At 41.9% G+C, this 15,691-nt stretch overlaps 1 protein-coding gene across 1 annotated transcript in view; it reads right to left on the bottom strand.

Annotated features, from left to right (window-relative positions):
• Positions 1 to 10,706, bottom strand: part of fam163ab (family with sequence similarity 163 member Ab) — a 36,069-nt gene extending 25,363 nt beyond the window's left edge. Inside the window, exon 1 of the mRNA XM_026147920.2 lies at positions 10,691 to 10,706. The gene's annotated coding sequence lies outside the window, so the exon portion shown is untranslated. The remainder of the gene's footprint in view (positions 1 to 10,690) is intronic.
• Between the last annotated feature and the right edge of the window lie 4,985 nt (positions 10,707 to 15,691).

Below are 15,691 nucleotides of genomic sequence, written 5' to 3'. Positions count from 1 at the left end.
TCTGTCCATCCTCCCATCCATCCATCCATCCTCCCATCCTCTTCTGCTCTTCCTTATCAGGGTCAAGTTTAAAAAGTAGCAAAAACAAATACATTAGTCTGACCACTTAATGCTTTATTGCAACTATAATCACTCAATTTTACAAGCTGACATCTGTTGCAAGGCTTGTGTTGAGTATATTTTATTTCTGAACATCTCATAGTCCTCCGTCTTCTCATCTTTGGCTACTCGCCTCACTTACACAGTAAGACGTGGCTGACGAGGTACTTTGGGGTTGTGAACTGTGAAATGTTGGAAACACAATCAGGAAAACTTTGTCTGAAATATCAGTTTCTTGTGATGATACTCACAGTAGCTCATGGCTACACATCTGAGATAAAACTGCAGGGACAGCTTGTCGTGCAGCTCAGTACCGGATCTGCGTTCAGTCGACCAGGTAACCTTTACTGCCACAGAAAGTGATTTTTCTTTTAGTTACCCAAAATTACAGAAAAAGACTGGGAGATGAAAACAAGCAGATCCTTTTAGTGAAAATACCACTGGTACAAAGTCAGTGTGTGCTAAAAACATTCAGGGAACAAAAGGAATTCAAGACAATAAAAGAAAGAGTCTGACATCTTAGAAGATTTAGAGGATTGAGAGACCGGTAACACCTTGCTACCACTCTCATGTCTGTATGCTAGACATGAATCTGCAGAGAACACGTCTAGCTTTGCTTCAAATAAAGACCTACTGTCATGGTTGGCTGTGTGGCAGGCGGGCAAACAGGAGTGGTGGATCCAAAACGCAGGACTCAGACACAGAAGTTCAACTTAAAGCGCAGCTTTAATGCTGGAAAACCTCTTACTAACTAAACTCACCAAAAGACAAACAAAAATGCTGGTGGACTAAAACACTGAAGCACAAAACACTGAACTGGAACTGGAAACAAAACACTGGCAACACGGAGGCAAAACACACACAGCTTGTTGAGGGTACGACGCAACACTGACTCAGAGAAACACAGGGACTAAATACACTGGGAAGTAACGAGGAGAATGAGACACAGAAGGAGAGCACAGCTGGGGGAAATTAGAACTGACGAGACAAGCAAAGCAGGACACATTCACATAAGACACGGACCTTCAAAGTAAAACAGGAAGGATCACACAGAGACGCGAACTTGACACAGTGGAGACAGCAACTAAGAAACACAGAGACATGAACCATAAGGCAGAGGACTCTAAGAACCGAGAGGCACAGAGGGGAACTCAAACATGCAGACACAGACTTACACAGAACAGAGGGGACACAGAGAAACATGAAGGGCAAGGGATTGAAACTAGAAACTCACACCAAGTACAATAATACAAAAATCACAAAGAACTAAAACGCTGGGTCAGGAGACCCAGGACCCTGACACCTACAACCAAAGTAAACATCTATCCTGACTTTAGCCAAAGGCAAAAGAACAATGACCCACCACATCTTATTCTCATTAATTATCTTACTAGGTTGGGTTTTTTGCAAACACAAAAGTGTAAACACAAGTTATTGTTTTTCAGAACAGTAATCTGTTTCTTTGATCCACCACTATGACAAAAACTGAAATGTCTTTAATCAAGATATTAATCCATAAGAGCCCAGACACATTTTACAGGAAAACTCTGGGAGGGTCAAAGTTGAAACTTTAACAGGAACTTTCCTCCGTGTGTAAAGGAGCGTAGACACCTGTGTGGCCGTGGTTGTATGGATTAAAGATGCTCATTCAGTAAAACTAGAGTCGCCTCAAGGATACGGTTCAAAACCTTTAGTCACTGCTTTAAATGTTCTCTGGAAAGAAATGCATACCTGTTCAGACTTGGGAGAGCGGGGGACCTTACAAACGACCACAAAAACAAGGACATGGGTTTAGACCGCTCCTGTAAATGCACGCCACACCAGTCTGTGCAAAAACTGTGTATCTGAAATGTAAAAGAGAAAGAGAGCATCCAGAGCAAGCTAGAGCTGTTTGATTTAACTGACAGTATTGACTCTGGGGGAGGTGCAGACACAAGATTTGAGTTTCACATTGCTGGATCAGTCAGCAGTGACCTTCCCTCATTACATCCAGGACGTTACTCCGTATTACAGTATTATATTTTAGTCAGAGGAGGGGACTAGATGATAGAATAGGCAGAAGGGTCTGAGATCACAGAGGACAGACAATGTAACACACATATACTGCTGTGGCAAAAAGGGGGGAAAGTTGTGTAAGTATAGACATGTGCTGGTTGACATGATTAACCCTAACCTGAAAATCTGGCTAGTAGTTTCTGAAGCATATATATCCTATTTTGGTGACTGATATAAATATGAGTTACAGCAGATGTGTTAAACAATGGCTTGTTGCAGTTAATCAAGCAGTCAGTCAGACAAGATATCCATCACAGCCAGAGCTTTATAACTCATGTCTGACCTGCGCCGTCTGATGGACTGATGGGTTATGGGGAGTGCACTGTAGAAACACAATGCAATGGATACTGGGCAGCAAAGCTGGGCACTGACGAGGTACCGGCATTTAAAATCAAAATAAAACCAAGTAAGAGCTAAAGTAGCTATCACCTGGCTAGGTGTTTGGGTGTGTGTGCAGCATCTCTATAGCAACCTGGCTCACAGTGTGCCGTGAGAGTGGAGACCATAGAAAAGCGAGCCAGGAAGCTCCCACTGCACACTTTTGGTGCTGATGTTAATGTCAGAGGAGGTTTGGAACACATCAGCATCTGGCATCTCCGCCGTGAAGCTTCATGTGCTCTGCTGCGTCAAGGGCGAAATAGTGTGGTTTCCAAACCCTTCCAGTGTGTAATAATACCACAGCTGATGGTTTAGTGTCCAGGAAAAACTGACTGTTACATTAAATTCAGTGTAAATGTTTGTAAAGGCACCTTGCATGGGGTGGAAGACAAAATGTGTGGACTAATAGTTTTGTCCATATCATCTAAAGTTTTCTATATGAAAAGACTTTTTAAGAAAAAGGTCACAAAGTTCCCCTTCCACCACTAAAATCTCTACAAAGGTGCATTTTAGCAGAGTCTTTGTGAAGGTTCTCAGTCATCCAGCTCATCGTAGCCCAAGGAGTTTGGAAAGAAAAGCGTCTGGACTTCTTTAAGTTGCTTGAAGACGTTTCACCTCTCATCTGAGAAGCTTCTTCAGTTCTAAGGTCAAATGGTGGAGAGTCCCAGATTTAAGCCCATGGGGGGACACCCCCCCTCCCCCCCATGGGGGGAGTGACTTCAGAAAATCAGATGATAGGGTGGGGCTAGGTTTCACAGCGGGTTCACCTGAAACCTTGGTTGATTGTGACCTACACCCATTTTCACACCTTGGCTCATGTGATTAGGTAGAGGATCAACAGGGGGTTCATGACCCTCTTGGGGGGGGAAACTCCCACAGGGCTTAAATCTGGGACTCTCCACCATTTGACCCTAGAACTGAAGAAGCTTCTCAGATGAGAGGTGAAACGTCTTCAAGCAACTTAAAGAAGTCCAGACGCTTTTGTTTCCAAACTGTTGAACAGTTAACTAATTGATTTGTTAGTAAATGAATTTAGTGCAAATTAAAGTTTAATTACTTTGGAATAATGTGTTGAATTAAATGCAGGCCCTGCATATCAAGATGAAAATATCATCCAACTGACTGAAGCACAGTAAATGCTTTGAGGCTGCTTTGCTGCCACTGGGACCGGAGAGCTTGCATGAAAAGTGAATTCCCAAATTAATTTATGTCAGAGTGGCTGATCACCAGCTAGACATCAAAGTAAATCTGCTAAAGAAGCCTTTCAAACACAGAGAAGCTGCTCTGCAAAAGCAGCGCGATGCGAATGCTTAATTCACATGTTCAAGAACTGGACAGGAGGCTTGAATTTGTCTATATTTGTAGACAAAAATCAAAATGACCAGAGTTTCCAGACTGTACTGTTTGTGTCATTTGATGAACTTAATAAATCCACAGTGCTGTGTGTATTTTCCTCACTGTGGTGCTGGGTTTTATCTAGCTGTTGATATTCAGTATTAATAACTTTCACAACAGTTACTGCATTTCAGTTTCCTCTGTCCGTGCATACATGAACAAAACGGATCAGAGGCAGATAGAAGGAACATGCAGGACAGAAACGGTGCGAGAAAAGAGACGAGACCAGGTTAGAAGTAGAAGTACAATATGGGCAGAAGACAGAGGAGGAGAAACGGAAAGAAGAGAGGAGGTGACAAGAAGAGGAGAGCCCTGTGGGCGATGATAGATCATGACTAAGCATTACACTGTTGGCTGTAAGTGAAGCCATTCATCAGGTGACCTGCAGCGATGCCTGCTCTTCATTCAGTGCCGATTTTCCAAAGTTAACATCAGTATCTATTTATACTAAAGTGCAGATGAAACAAATCACAGGAAATAAACAGCGTATACAGTACAAGATCAGTACCTAGCATTAATACAAGAAGTACAATCTTACTGAAGTACTTCACAGACCTGTTTGCTACACTTGTATCCATGAAATCCTTCACTTTTACTGCGGAAACTTCGATTCTTACCTAATCTGCTCGTTATCCCAAACATCCTAGCTGCTCTACAGTGAACAGACCATGACATAATAAGATAATAAGATTAGAACTGCTCAAATACAGTGAAAGCACTCTTGCTGCGTGCTTTGACTGACAGGTGACAGGTGTGGTTTGCCTCAAAGAAAACCATAGACTGTAAAGGTGGACATCACCCAGTGGTTGTAGATTCTGCGTTACATGTTTGTGTGGCACCATGTTGGTTTTTCACACCTCATGTGACTTATATGGCGTATTGGCTAGCACTTACCTAGCTTGCTTAGCCAGTTGCATTAATAAAATGTACAGGTGCAACTCAAGGACACAGGTATTGGCTAATTAGTTCTGAGAAATGGACTGATACAACACTAAAATCTCACTCATCAAAAGTGTGAACTGCAGCCTCAGTTTCCGGTTCTCAGTTGACAGGAGTGGCACCCACTGTGGTCTTTGTTGCTGTAGCTAATCTGCTTCAAGGTTGGACGTGTTGTGCATTCAGAGATGCTCTACTGCATGTAACATGTGGTGATTTGAGTTACTGTTACCTGCTTATGAGCTCAAAGCAGTCTCCTCTGACCTCAGTGAGGCATCTTCACCCAGAGAAACACCTCTCACTGGATAGTTTCTTTTTTGGACCACTTCCTGTAAAACCAAGAAATGCTCCTGTGGGAAAATCCCAGCAGATCAGCAGTTTCTGAAATTCTCAGACCAGCTGCTCTGGCACCAACAGTCATGCTATGTTCAACTAAACCACCTCTCTTCCCCTTATGACGCTCAGCTTTCAGCAGGTTTGATCGTGTCTAGGTTCTTGAATGCACCGAGTTGCTGTCATGTGATATTTGCATTACGAAAATGTGAATCTAACAAGGTGACAGATGAGTCTATATAGTTATGTGTCCTGACGGTATAAAGCAGAGGTACAGGTGCATTAAAACCTGGATGACCAGGAGGCAACATCTCTGACTGTGAGGAGGAACTCCGTTGTTTTGGAGTCAATGTGAAAACATTACAGATGGGTTTATGGTCTTGACTTCTTGTTTGAGGTCTTATCCAATATAACAAATGTGGTGCAGTTTAGGGTGAAACAGACATCCAGGGCAAAGGTGGACAAACTGGATATTTTCCCTGTTGTATAAACCCAGTCTTCATGGCCCAGCATGTTATGTTCATAGAACAGAGAACGTTGTCTTTGCTGTGTTTGTTTCACTGTGAAACTAAGAAAGCAGCATTAGCCCATCACATTTAATTGTTGTGCTCAAGTTGTCCAACAGTGTTGGTCAAGTTACTTGAAAAAAGTAATTAGTTACTAATTACTGATTATGTCACCAAAAAGTAATCCCATTACTTTACTGATTACTTATTTTCGAAAGCAATTACTTACTTAATTTTCAAAAACATGACACACAACCTGAATACATAATGAAGCACAGACCTTTCAGCCCAGTTCTATTTCTTTGCATAATCCATCAAATGAAAAAGTTTCTTTTTAAAACGTATTTTATTCATTTTAATTTTTAACTTCATGCATCAAGCAAAATGAAATTATATGCAACAGTCTTTCAATATCTCCTGCATATTCCAGCATATACAATAAAATCATGTTTTGTGTTTACACTCTTTCAAATAGATGCAAGTAAAACACAGCAAAAATAACTCAAATCAAAGACTCGGCAGCTCTTAAATCTATTGTCAGCTGTTTAGCAGGAGTGGGGCGGGTGGAGGTTTGTCCACAGCGACATGTCAGTGGGGGGATCTGGGGGTTTCTCTGTGAATGTCACGTTCCCGTGGCAGCGTGCTCGCTGCTCGCTCAGATTTCAAGTTAAATTTTTGGCTGTAGAAAGAAGTTTTCTTCCCATGCAGAGTGTACAGTGGACGCTAATGTTTTTGTCACTTTGACAGAATCAAGCTCAAAGTAATGTGATTACTTCCACACTAAACGCTGCATGCTCGTACTCTCTCTGCACTCCATATTATCCATTGTTGATCTGCACACGTCTGTCGCTGCCACGAACGTCGCACGCTCGTACGTCACTTTCATGAGACGCTCACACAAACAACATCATGGTTTAGTAACGCAGCATGCTTATGGGAAAGTAACCGTAATCTAATTACTTTTTGCAATAGTAATCCCTTACATTACTAGTTGCTTGAAAAAGTAATCGGATTACAGTAAGATGTTACTTGTAATGCGTTACTGCGCATCTCTGATGTCCAAGCCACTGTTATTTTACCGCATGTGCAAACCCTGCGTGCCGTAGGTGAAGCTATAATAAATGAATAAAGCTTCAGATGATGAGGATGATCCGCCCCCTCACATCCAGCTTCATCCTTCGAGCTATTCCCGCTGCTCCGTTCTCTCTGTCACTTCCACTTTCCCACGCTGTCAGATTCCCCTCATTCAATTTCATCATGTCTGCTGTGGTTTAACGAGCCCCCGTTCTTTAAAAATTCATTGCCTTTGTGTCTTTCTGCCTTTCAGACCTTCTTCCCTAAAGCCGCCTGCAGCACACATTCACCTCCGCCTCACCGTCCGCGGCCAGGTCTTTCCCTGCGAGTCTCAAACAGCTGCTAACTCCGCTCCAAAACCACCGTCGTTTACACGCCAGGGTCCTGTCCTCATTCCTGTCATCAGTGGGGACTCTGCTCTAATGTTTGATCAGAGTGTAATCACCAGAGTATTTCATTGCTTAGCCTTAAATCTGCAAATATTATTCTTTCCTTCTCTGATTCGAGATTCTTAATGTCCGTCTGGAAAAAGCTAAATACTATAGCTTAATGCAACAAACGCCTATTGCAGCTGTTTAAGACAGAATACGGGTGAACTGGAGCCTGTTCATCCCAGATATGTTGTACAGCTGAGGGGCTTTTGTTGTACAAATCCAGTCTAAAGCACCAAAGGGACTTTCGGTGGAATGAGCAGAGAGGGGTTTAGCTATAGAGATTTACAGTTCTTACTGAAGGACAAACTTACTCCTCACAGAAGAATATAGCATTTTCTACCTTGTGGGCATATTGCCACACCATCTTTTATGAAATGTCAGTTTTTCTGTTTGTTTTTTCCAAGTTAGTGAGTAACCGTTGCTTCAGGTGGATTTAAAAAAAAGAAAAAGAAAAAAAAAAGGTAAATCATAAAAAACAGAAGAGGAAATGAGGAAAATACGACCTGGAAAACAAGACAAGCAGCAGACAGTGAAAGATGTCTATGAGGGCAAACAATACGCGGTGATGGTGCATATTGTGTCTGTTGTCACTGAGCGTGGCAGCTTGATGCATCGCACTGCTGGGCCAAATACAATTCTGCGAGTGCGACCAGTCTGCCATATCTGCATATCAATTATTTGTGGCTGCCATAAATACAGTTTAATGGAACTGTCAGTGTGTGCCATTGCATATTAACTGAGCCTGGAGCTCAGCTGCAGCTGGTTGCTGCTGGCAAACAATCCTGGACACATCTGCATCCAGGTGGAGAACAGCAGGAAGTGCGGCACCTCATTTAAGGGAGCTGTACTGACTTGAATATAGATAATGGGGAGGGGCTGAAAAGATTGGTTTTCTTAATAATTATCAGAATTTTATTATGAACAACTTCACATGCATATGAACTTGAGTGACAGCCCATTCTTAACCTCCTAGGACCTGCCGTCCACATGTGTGGACGTCACATTTTGGGTTATTTAGACCAAAATACTAAATCTTGCTCTACAATGGCCTGATATCCACTTACCAGGACATTATATTGCAACTGTTCTATCAAAATTTTAAAAGAATATCCTCATATGTGGCTCTCATTTTCCTTACGAACAAAAATTATGTAAAAAAAAAAAAATCTGGTACTTCTTTGTTTTTACGTTCATCAGGTCCCAATCAGCCCAAATATCAAAGAGAAATTAAAAATGCTGCTGTGGAAGAGTTCGGGTCTCAGGAGGTTAATCCATAGGGTTTAACTCTTTACAGCCGTAACAGCTTCAACAGTTGTGTGAAGGGTTTCCACAAAGTTTAGGAGTGCTCTTCCTATTTCCCCCTGGATGTCTTTAAGGTTTCCACGTCTTTGACATAGGAGAGGTCAGGGCTGATCGTTTAAGAAAAGGTGTATGGTTGTGTGCTTCTGTAAATAAAAGTATTGTATAAAACAAAAGATAAACTGTGAGGAAACTGATTTTAAAGCCATAACTATACTGCCATACAGAGTACTAAATATTCAACACATCCATATTCCAGCGTACACCACATTAGCAGATTTGACCATAACATGAAGATATGGAGAGGAGCTTTTGAAGCTAGTAAGAAATACGTGCTGAGAAAGAGCAAAACAGCTGTGATGTTCGCTTTGAGAGTGTGGACAAGTACAGCGAAGGAGAAAGTGCTGCACGGTGTCCTAATGTATGTAGAAAAAAACATATGATCAAGTGTCAAGAGAGCAACTGTGGAGCTGCAGAAGAGTCTGAGGAGGAGGTGCAGGGCATGCATGAGGACAATGAGACAGGTGTGTGGTCTGCTGCCACAATCTGCAGTGAGAGTAGGTGGCAGGTTGGAGGAGAGGCTGAAGAGGTGGAGGTATCACAGCCAGAGAAAGGGAGTTTCTACTATTAGAACTTCCCTGGTTTTACTAATGTTATTAGTTTTTAAAGATGATTTTCTGTGTTTAATCAATCGGCATACTTAAACCTGGACCAATCACAGTACACCTACTTGCCTCACAGCTTCTCTTATGTTAAAAAAGTTCCAAATGCAGTTGTAGCTCAAAAAAAAAAAAAGTCCCTAAAAATGGAGCACTGCTTTATAATGTTACCTGATTCCTGCACCAGAATTATGAAAGAGCACCCATGTTCCAAAAACACCTATATAAAGCTTATAGCTGCTGCTATGTATCTGAGGGATTAGCAGGAGATTGATGGTTCTCCCCTGTATTCCTCCAGCGGTCCTAAAATTAATACGAGTGATAAGAATTTTGGCACAGGAATTAAAATAGAGGCGCTCCTCTTCTGGAAAACATCCTTCAGCGTATGAGTGTGACTCAGTACACCCTCATTTACACACTGAATGCACTGTACATGCACACAGGAGCTGCTCACACACTAATCTACACGCTTGCATACATTAAAATGCAGCACCGCTCACCATATAACAGAGAGACCTGAGAACATAGGAAATACTAGTCAGGTGGTCGGCTGAGATAAGCTTGTGGTCTTTTTGATTTGGCAGTAAATCAACTGACTGCAGGTGGCAATAATGCACAGAGGTCAGCACCGAGGCCTCACAGTCAACTTGGGGTTTTTTGCAGTCACTGAGTTGACCGCAAACCCGTCTGTATACCAACATGTTCTAGAGTCAAATGTGTGAAAGCTAAGCGTGGCCCAAACTGGGTCGCGCAACAGATAGAAAAGAATCAACAGTCCATTCAAAGAGCAGACCTCAACCTGAGTTAAATGATGTGACGGACGCTTAAAAAAAAAAAAAAAAAAAAAAAAGCTGTGCTCATGCAGTTGTTGCAGGTCTGAGAGTCTATGGCAGGGGTGGGAACTCCAGGCCTCGAGGGCCGGTGTCCTGCAGGTTTTAGATCTCACCCTGGGTCTACACACCTGAATCACATGATTAGTTCATTACCAGGCCTCTGGAGAACTTCAAGACATGTTGAGGAGGTCAATTAGCATTTAAATCAGCTGTGTTGGATCAAGGACACATCTAAAACCTGCAGGACACTGGCCCTCGAGGCCTTGGATTGCCTACCCCTGGTCTATGGTGAATGTGATGTTAAACGCCCATATAGAAAGGACGGCACTGTGACAACGGACTTGCTCCTACTCTGGGTTCCCTCTTTATTCTGGTACGAAGACAACAGCACCTAGTCATCATCGACAGTGTGTTCTTAGTTAACAAAAGACTAATATACATTCCTACAATACAACGCTGTCAAAGTCTTTCTTTAAAAGTTCTAGCTGAAACCAAATGTGCGATCATATAGTAGCAGTATTTTTATTTTTTCCATCCTTGTGCTAACCGAGGTGAGAGCTGTTATTTCTACTTTTTTCTTAAACAACAACAATAAAATAAAAAACACATAAATTTCTCATCTAAAACAAACACCATTGTTTATCGTTTTTGTACAACAACATCAAGTAAAAATGCGTAACAGCACCTACCTGTACAAAGATAACAGCACGCAGTCATCATCCTGTTACAAAACTGCAACGTTCGGGTCTGTTAACCTAACAAGCAACAGTTACAGTCTCATAGTGTTCGAGCTGGGTGGAGCCAGACAGCGCCCTCTAGCTATCTAGCTTAGCATGCTAACCAAAAATGCTACTGGTGAATAAAGTTAGTATTAATGCACCAAAATGCCTGTAACTTTCAGTGTACATGCTAGTACTGCTTACAATAAAAATACATGTTAACAGTTACCTCTGTGAGAGTGTTTTTACTAATGAGCATGCATTATTTTCCTTTGCTGAGACAGCTACTGCGCAGCTATTTGGAACCTTAATGCAGTTGCAGTATTTGTCCACAAGGTGACTCCAACTATTCACAAAGCACATTAATTTTGAGGAACTTCATTGTTAAGCTTTTTGAACTCTGTTACACTCACAAATATGAATAAACTGAACCAACATTGTCAAGAAGAATATGGCAAAATTCCTCCACAACTGATAAACACTGGTAGAGTCACACAGGAAACGAGCACACCTTGTTTTTTGTTGAAGCAAGGAAAGCATAACATGCAGGAAACAGTCATGGATGGGCCCCCGCTGGTCTTTTTTCTGCTTCGGCCTTCCAACTCTCCCTGAGTCTAGGTTGCAGACCTGTTGCACATCAATCTCATCCTCAACCAGCTCCAACAACCAGTCTCTGCCAGACCGTTTGTTTCATTAGAGTGGTAATCAGGCTCCTTCAAGACTCCCCAGCATTTTGGCAAGATTAGCCTAACATATCTGTGTGGCTGAAGAGTGGCTTACTCTTCCTGTTCCCTTTAAGCAGGTCCAGAGGTCACTGCTTCTGCTCCTCTGAATTGCCAACCTCCTTTGACTCCATTTACAGATGAAAACAAGTGAGACAAACAAGTAAGCCTCGTCACCTTGACTCACCTATCTCTCCTCTCTCAGTAACCCCTGCTGTCATCTCGCCTACATGCTCATTGTTATTCAGTAAATCAGTCAAACTTTGAATTTTGTCTGCCTTGGGTCTTGCTTCAGAGCATCGGCGTAACTTTGTGCTGAACATTGGGTGGGGTCACCTGTCTCTGTCCAAATAAATAAATAAATCTGGCTAAATTCCCAGATGATGAAACGTGCACCTACTTTGCTGGTAATACCTGAAATGAGTAAAGAAAATCAACAGCCTATTTATGCAAGATAATTCATAATTTTATTGGGGGGGGGGTCATAACCCCACAAACTCCCTGCAAATTACGCCCCTGCTTCAGTCTGCTTTGCTTTATTTTTTCCAGTAAATAATGACATGTATTGTTGTTCATCTGATGCCTGGTATGGATTAGATCATTTTTATTATGACCTGTTAAATAAAACAAAACTGACACAGAATACAGTCTTTTCTTTTATAAAAACCATGATTGTAAATCTCACATATTAGAAAAATAAAGGAGAAAATCAGTTTTTCTTTCCATGGAGAGGCTCAGTCTATGAAACTGGTCAAACTCTGGATGTAAAATGTGGAGACAGACAACTAAATTATCAACAACTTTGCCTTTGCTTGGTCTAATTACTGAACCGAAAGCCTGTGAAACAACAGTTTTCTTTAGCCGGTCTGGTTTGGGGTTTTGCCTGTAAAGCGAAGCCATCAGATCTTCATGTTCATTCAGCACAGCGATGCTGTGCTGCTGTCGGCTGCTAATTCAGCTGCAACCACATTACTCTCCTTCCTAATAAGGTTTACTGAGGGTCTGTCTTCCCAAGCTGCACCCTCCTCCACCCTCACAAACATCATAATGGAGCCTGACACACGCATGTGCCTTTGCTTTTTGCAGTGTGCTCTAGTTAATGAGTGTTGTGCGTGCGATTATGTGCGTACAGAAAGATTTCAGAGTGAAGGCAAATGTTTGTCTGTTTGAAATGTGTCATCAAATGCTGAGCTTCATGCAGAAAGCTGAGTCGTGTTGGCAACATTAAACTGGAGCTAATGTCTACAAAACCTGTATCATGTTTAACGGAGGTTCTAAGTTCCACATCTGTGTTATTAAAGCAGAAAATACTTGTGTGTGTGTTTATAAATTATGTAGGTTAATAATTTCTCCTGATTTTGTTTGACTGAGATGAGCCACTCTCATTAGGAGCCTCTTACAAGGATAATTTGGTAAGCCAGTAAAGGTCAGGAAGCCCAGCAGGATGCAGACAGTGATCAAGAACTCTACGCTCTGCTTTGACCTTCATACGTCTGGCCACATTTTGGCAGGCAAGCTCTAGCTTCTCCCCTCGGTTTCAGAAGGATACATGTGGTTCATTATTAGCTCCTTTCCTGCTCTTGCTGAAAATCAAGTTCTGTGCTGTTAGCCAAGATGCAGTTAATTTTATTGACACAACTATTGTCTTTGATCAGTGCAATGCCCTCACTTATAAGGATCATTAATGTTAGAGATGATTTATCATCATTGCCCCTGTGCTAATCTTTTAGTCCTCGGTCATTTCTATGCATTGCTAAACAGGTTTTGGGTGCTCTGCATTCAGAGTCATATACAAAGCTGCACACGGGCACAGTCCAGATAAAATGTTTAGGACCACTTGCCTTTAAAAGGCCAAATCTGTGCAAAAATGTGGATTCATTGTCATTTTCTATTCATTCTTTTAAATCACGGCTAAAAACATATCTTTTTAAACTTGCCTTTTCTACCAGTTAAATGCTGGCTTGCTTGCAGTGACCTATTGTATTGTATTGTATTGTATTGTATTAAATTCTCTGCTATCTTTCCATTATTGGTGTCTTTTATCATGGTGGTACAGTCTTATCTTGCTATAACCTATGTGCTGCAGTTTACTCTTATTGGTGGCTTTTATCTGTGAACATAATCCGTTACTTTTATGTATTTGATGTTAATGTGTGAACTGTTTTATTTTTTATTGTTTTATGTAAAGCACTTTGGTATGCCCAAGGCTTTTAAATGTGCTCTATAAATAAAGATTGTTGTTGTTGTTGTTTTCTGTCAGGCAGTCACACTGTCATGATGCTCTGTTGGCAAAGGAAAACAAACCTTCCCTTGTTGAACTGCATAAGCAGGATCTCTCACAGCGCGCCATCGCTGCTGAGGTGGGACGCAGTAAGACGGTCATTTGATATTTCCTAAATGATCCTGAGGGTTATGGAACAAAAACTCAAGTGGAAGACCCAAAAAAATGTCACCAGCACTGAGCCGGAGGATCCAACTGGCTGTCAGTCGAGACACTGGACGATGCTTGACCCAAATTAAGGCCGTTACTGGTGCCGACTGCAGCCCCATAACCATCAGATGCCAGCTGAGGCTGAAAGGCTTCAAGAACAAAAAAACGTCTCGTCTCCTTGAACGCCACAGAACTGACCGTTTGGACTTTGCTACAGAGCACCAAACATGGGACACTGAAAGGTGGAAGAAAGTTTAATTCTCTGAGGAGAACAAAAGTAACCTCGATGGTCCTGATGGTTTCCAACGTTGCTGGCATGACAAGCAGATCCCACCTGAGGTGTTTTCTATGCGCCACAGTGGAAGGGGCTAAGGTCAAATGGTGCGACTCTGGGACTCTCCACCATTTGACCTTAAAACTGAAGAAGCTTCTCAGATGAGAGGCTAAACGTCTTCAAGCAACTTAAAGAAGTCCAGACGCTTTTCTTTCCAAGCTCCTTAGGCTACAGTACACAATGCCTGCAGGACAAGAGACTTCTTATAACCTCACTATTTTGGATGATCCTGCATGTTCCCCTGATCTAAATCCAAGTGAGAACCTTTGGGGATGGATGGCAAGGGAAGTTTACAGAAATGGACAACAGTTCCAGGAAGTAGATGTCCTTCATGCGGTCGTCTTCACCACTTGGAGAAATGTTCCCTCTCACCTCATGGAAACGCTGGCATCAAGCATCAATGTTTTCAATGTTTGAAGTGATCAACAATAACGGTGGAGCGACTCACCACTGAGTTCATGTTTAGAACTTCTGTTTTGGGGGGTTTACAGGGTTTTTTTTGGTGTGGTCCTAAACTTTTGATCAGCTGTAAAACAGCCTGTTTCAGTTTAAGTGTCCCACCTCAGCAGCGATGGCGCGCTGTGAGAGACCCTGCTTATGCAGTTCAACAACCCGACCACGTTCAACAAGGGAAGGTTTGTTTTCCTTTGCCAACAGAGCATCATGACAGTGAAATGACAGAAAATGACAATGAATCCACATTTTTGCACAGATTTGGCCTTTTAAAGGCAAGTGGTCCTAAACATTTGATCAGCTGTAAAACAGCCCGTTTCAGCTTGTTTTCAATAAATTGCTCAAAAAAATGTTTTGTCTCACTCCCATTTCTTCTTGTTGCATGTTGAAGCTCTACGTTGAACCTTGTTAAGATCCAACCATGCAAAATAGGATTTTGGGGCCATTTTTTAAGTGGTCTTAACCTTTTGATTGGGACTGTACCTGTTTGCATCTGTCTATATGACTCTTGAATGCAGCAGCACCCAAAACCTGTGTTTTGCAATGGGTAAGTGATCCTCATAAGTGAGGGCATTGCACTGAACTTGACTGTATTAAAAAAAAAAAAAAACAACACAACAACAACAACAACAGAAACCTGAGTCAGTAAGCAAGGTGAGTGCAGCTTAAGTGTTGTGATGAAGGTCGCAGCGACACTGTGCTGATGACAAAACCAGTAAAGAGAAAAGCAGAGCAGGTGCAGAACTACAAGTCAAACAACACTGAAAAAACTGACAAGAGACATTTATGAACTAGTTTAGTGAGCTAACGTTTGCAAACGATTAAAAGAGTTTGAACAATTCAGCCTCAGCAGACGTGGATCCTTCAGTGAATCCAACAAGAAAACAAGCTCCGTCTTAGCAGCTTAAAAATACCAAACCGCTAGTATTGAAAACAATTGAATCCACTTTTATTTTGCTTCCTTCCTAGCTGTAATAATCTCCACGATCATCATCTCGTCCAGCTCTAAGACGTCTTAAAATATTCCATAC

Source organism: Astatotilapia calliptera, chromosome 17 (genome assembly GCF_964374335.1).
Source record: "Astatotilapia calliptera chromosome 17, fAstCal68.1, whole genome shotgun sequence".
NCBI classification, from domain to species: Eukaryota; Metazoa; Chordata; class Actinopteri; order Cichliformes; family Cichlidae; genus Astatotilapia; species Astatotilapia calliptera.
Note: the sequence above shows the minus strand (reverse complement) of the source record. Positions and strands in the feature narration are given on the sequence as shown.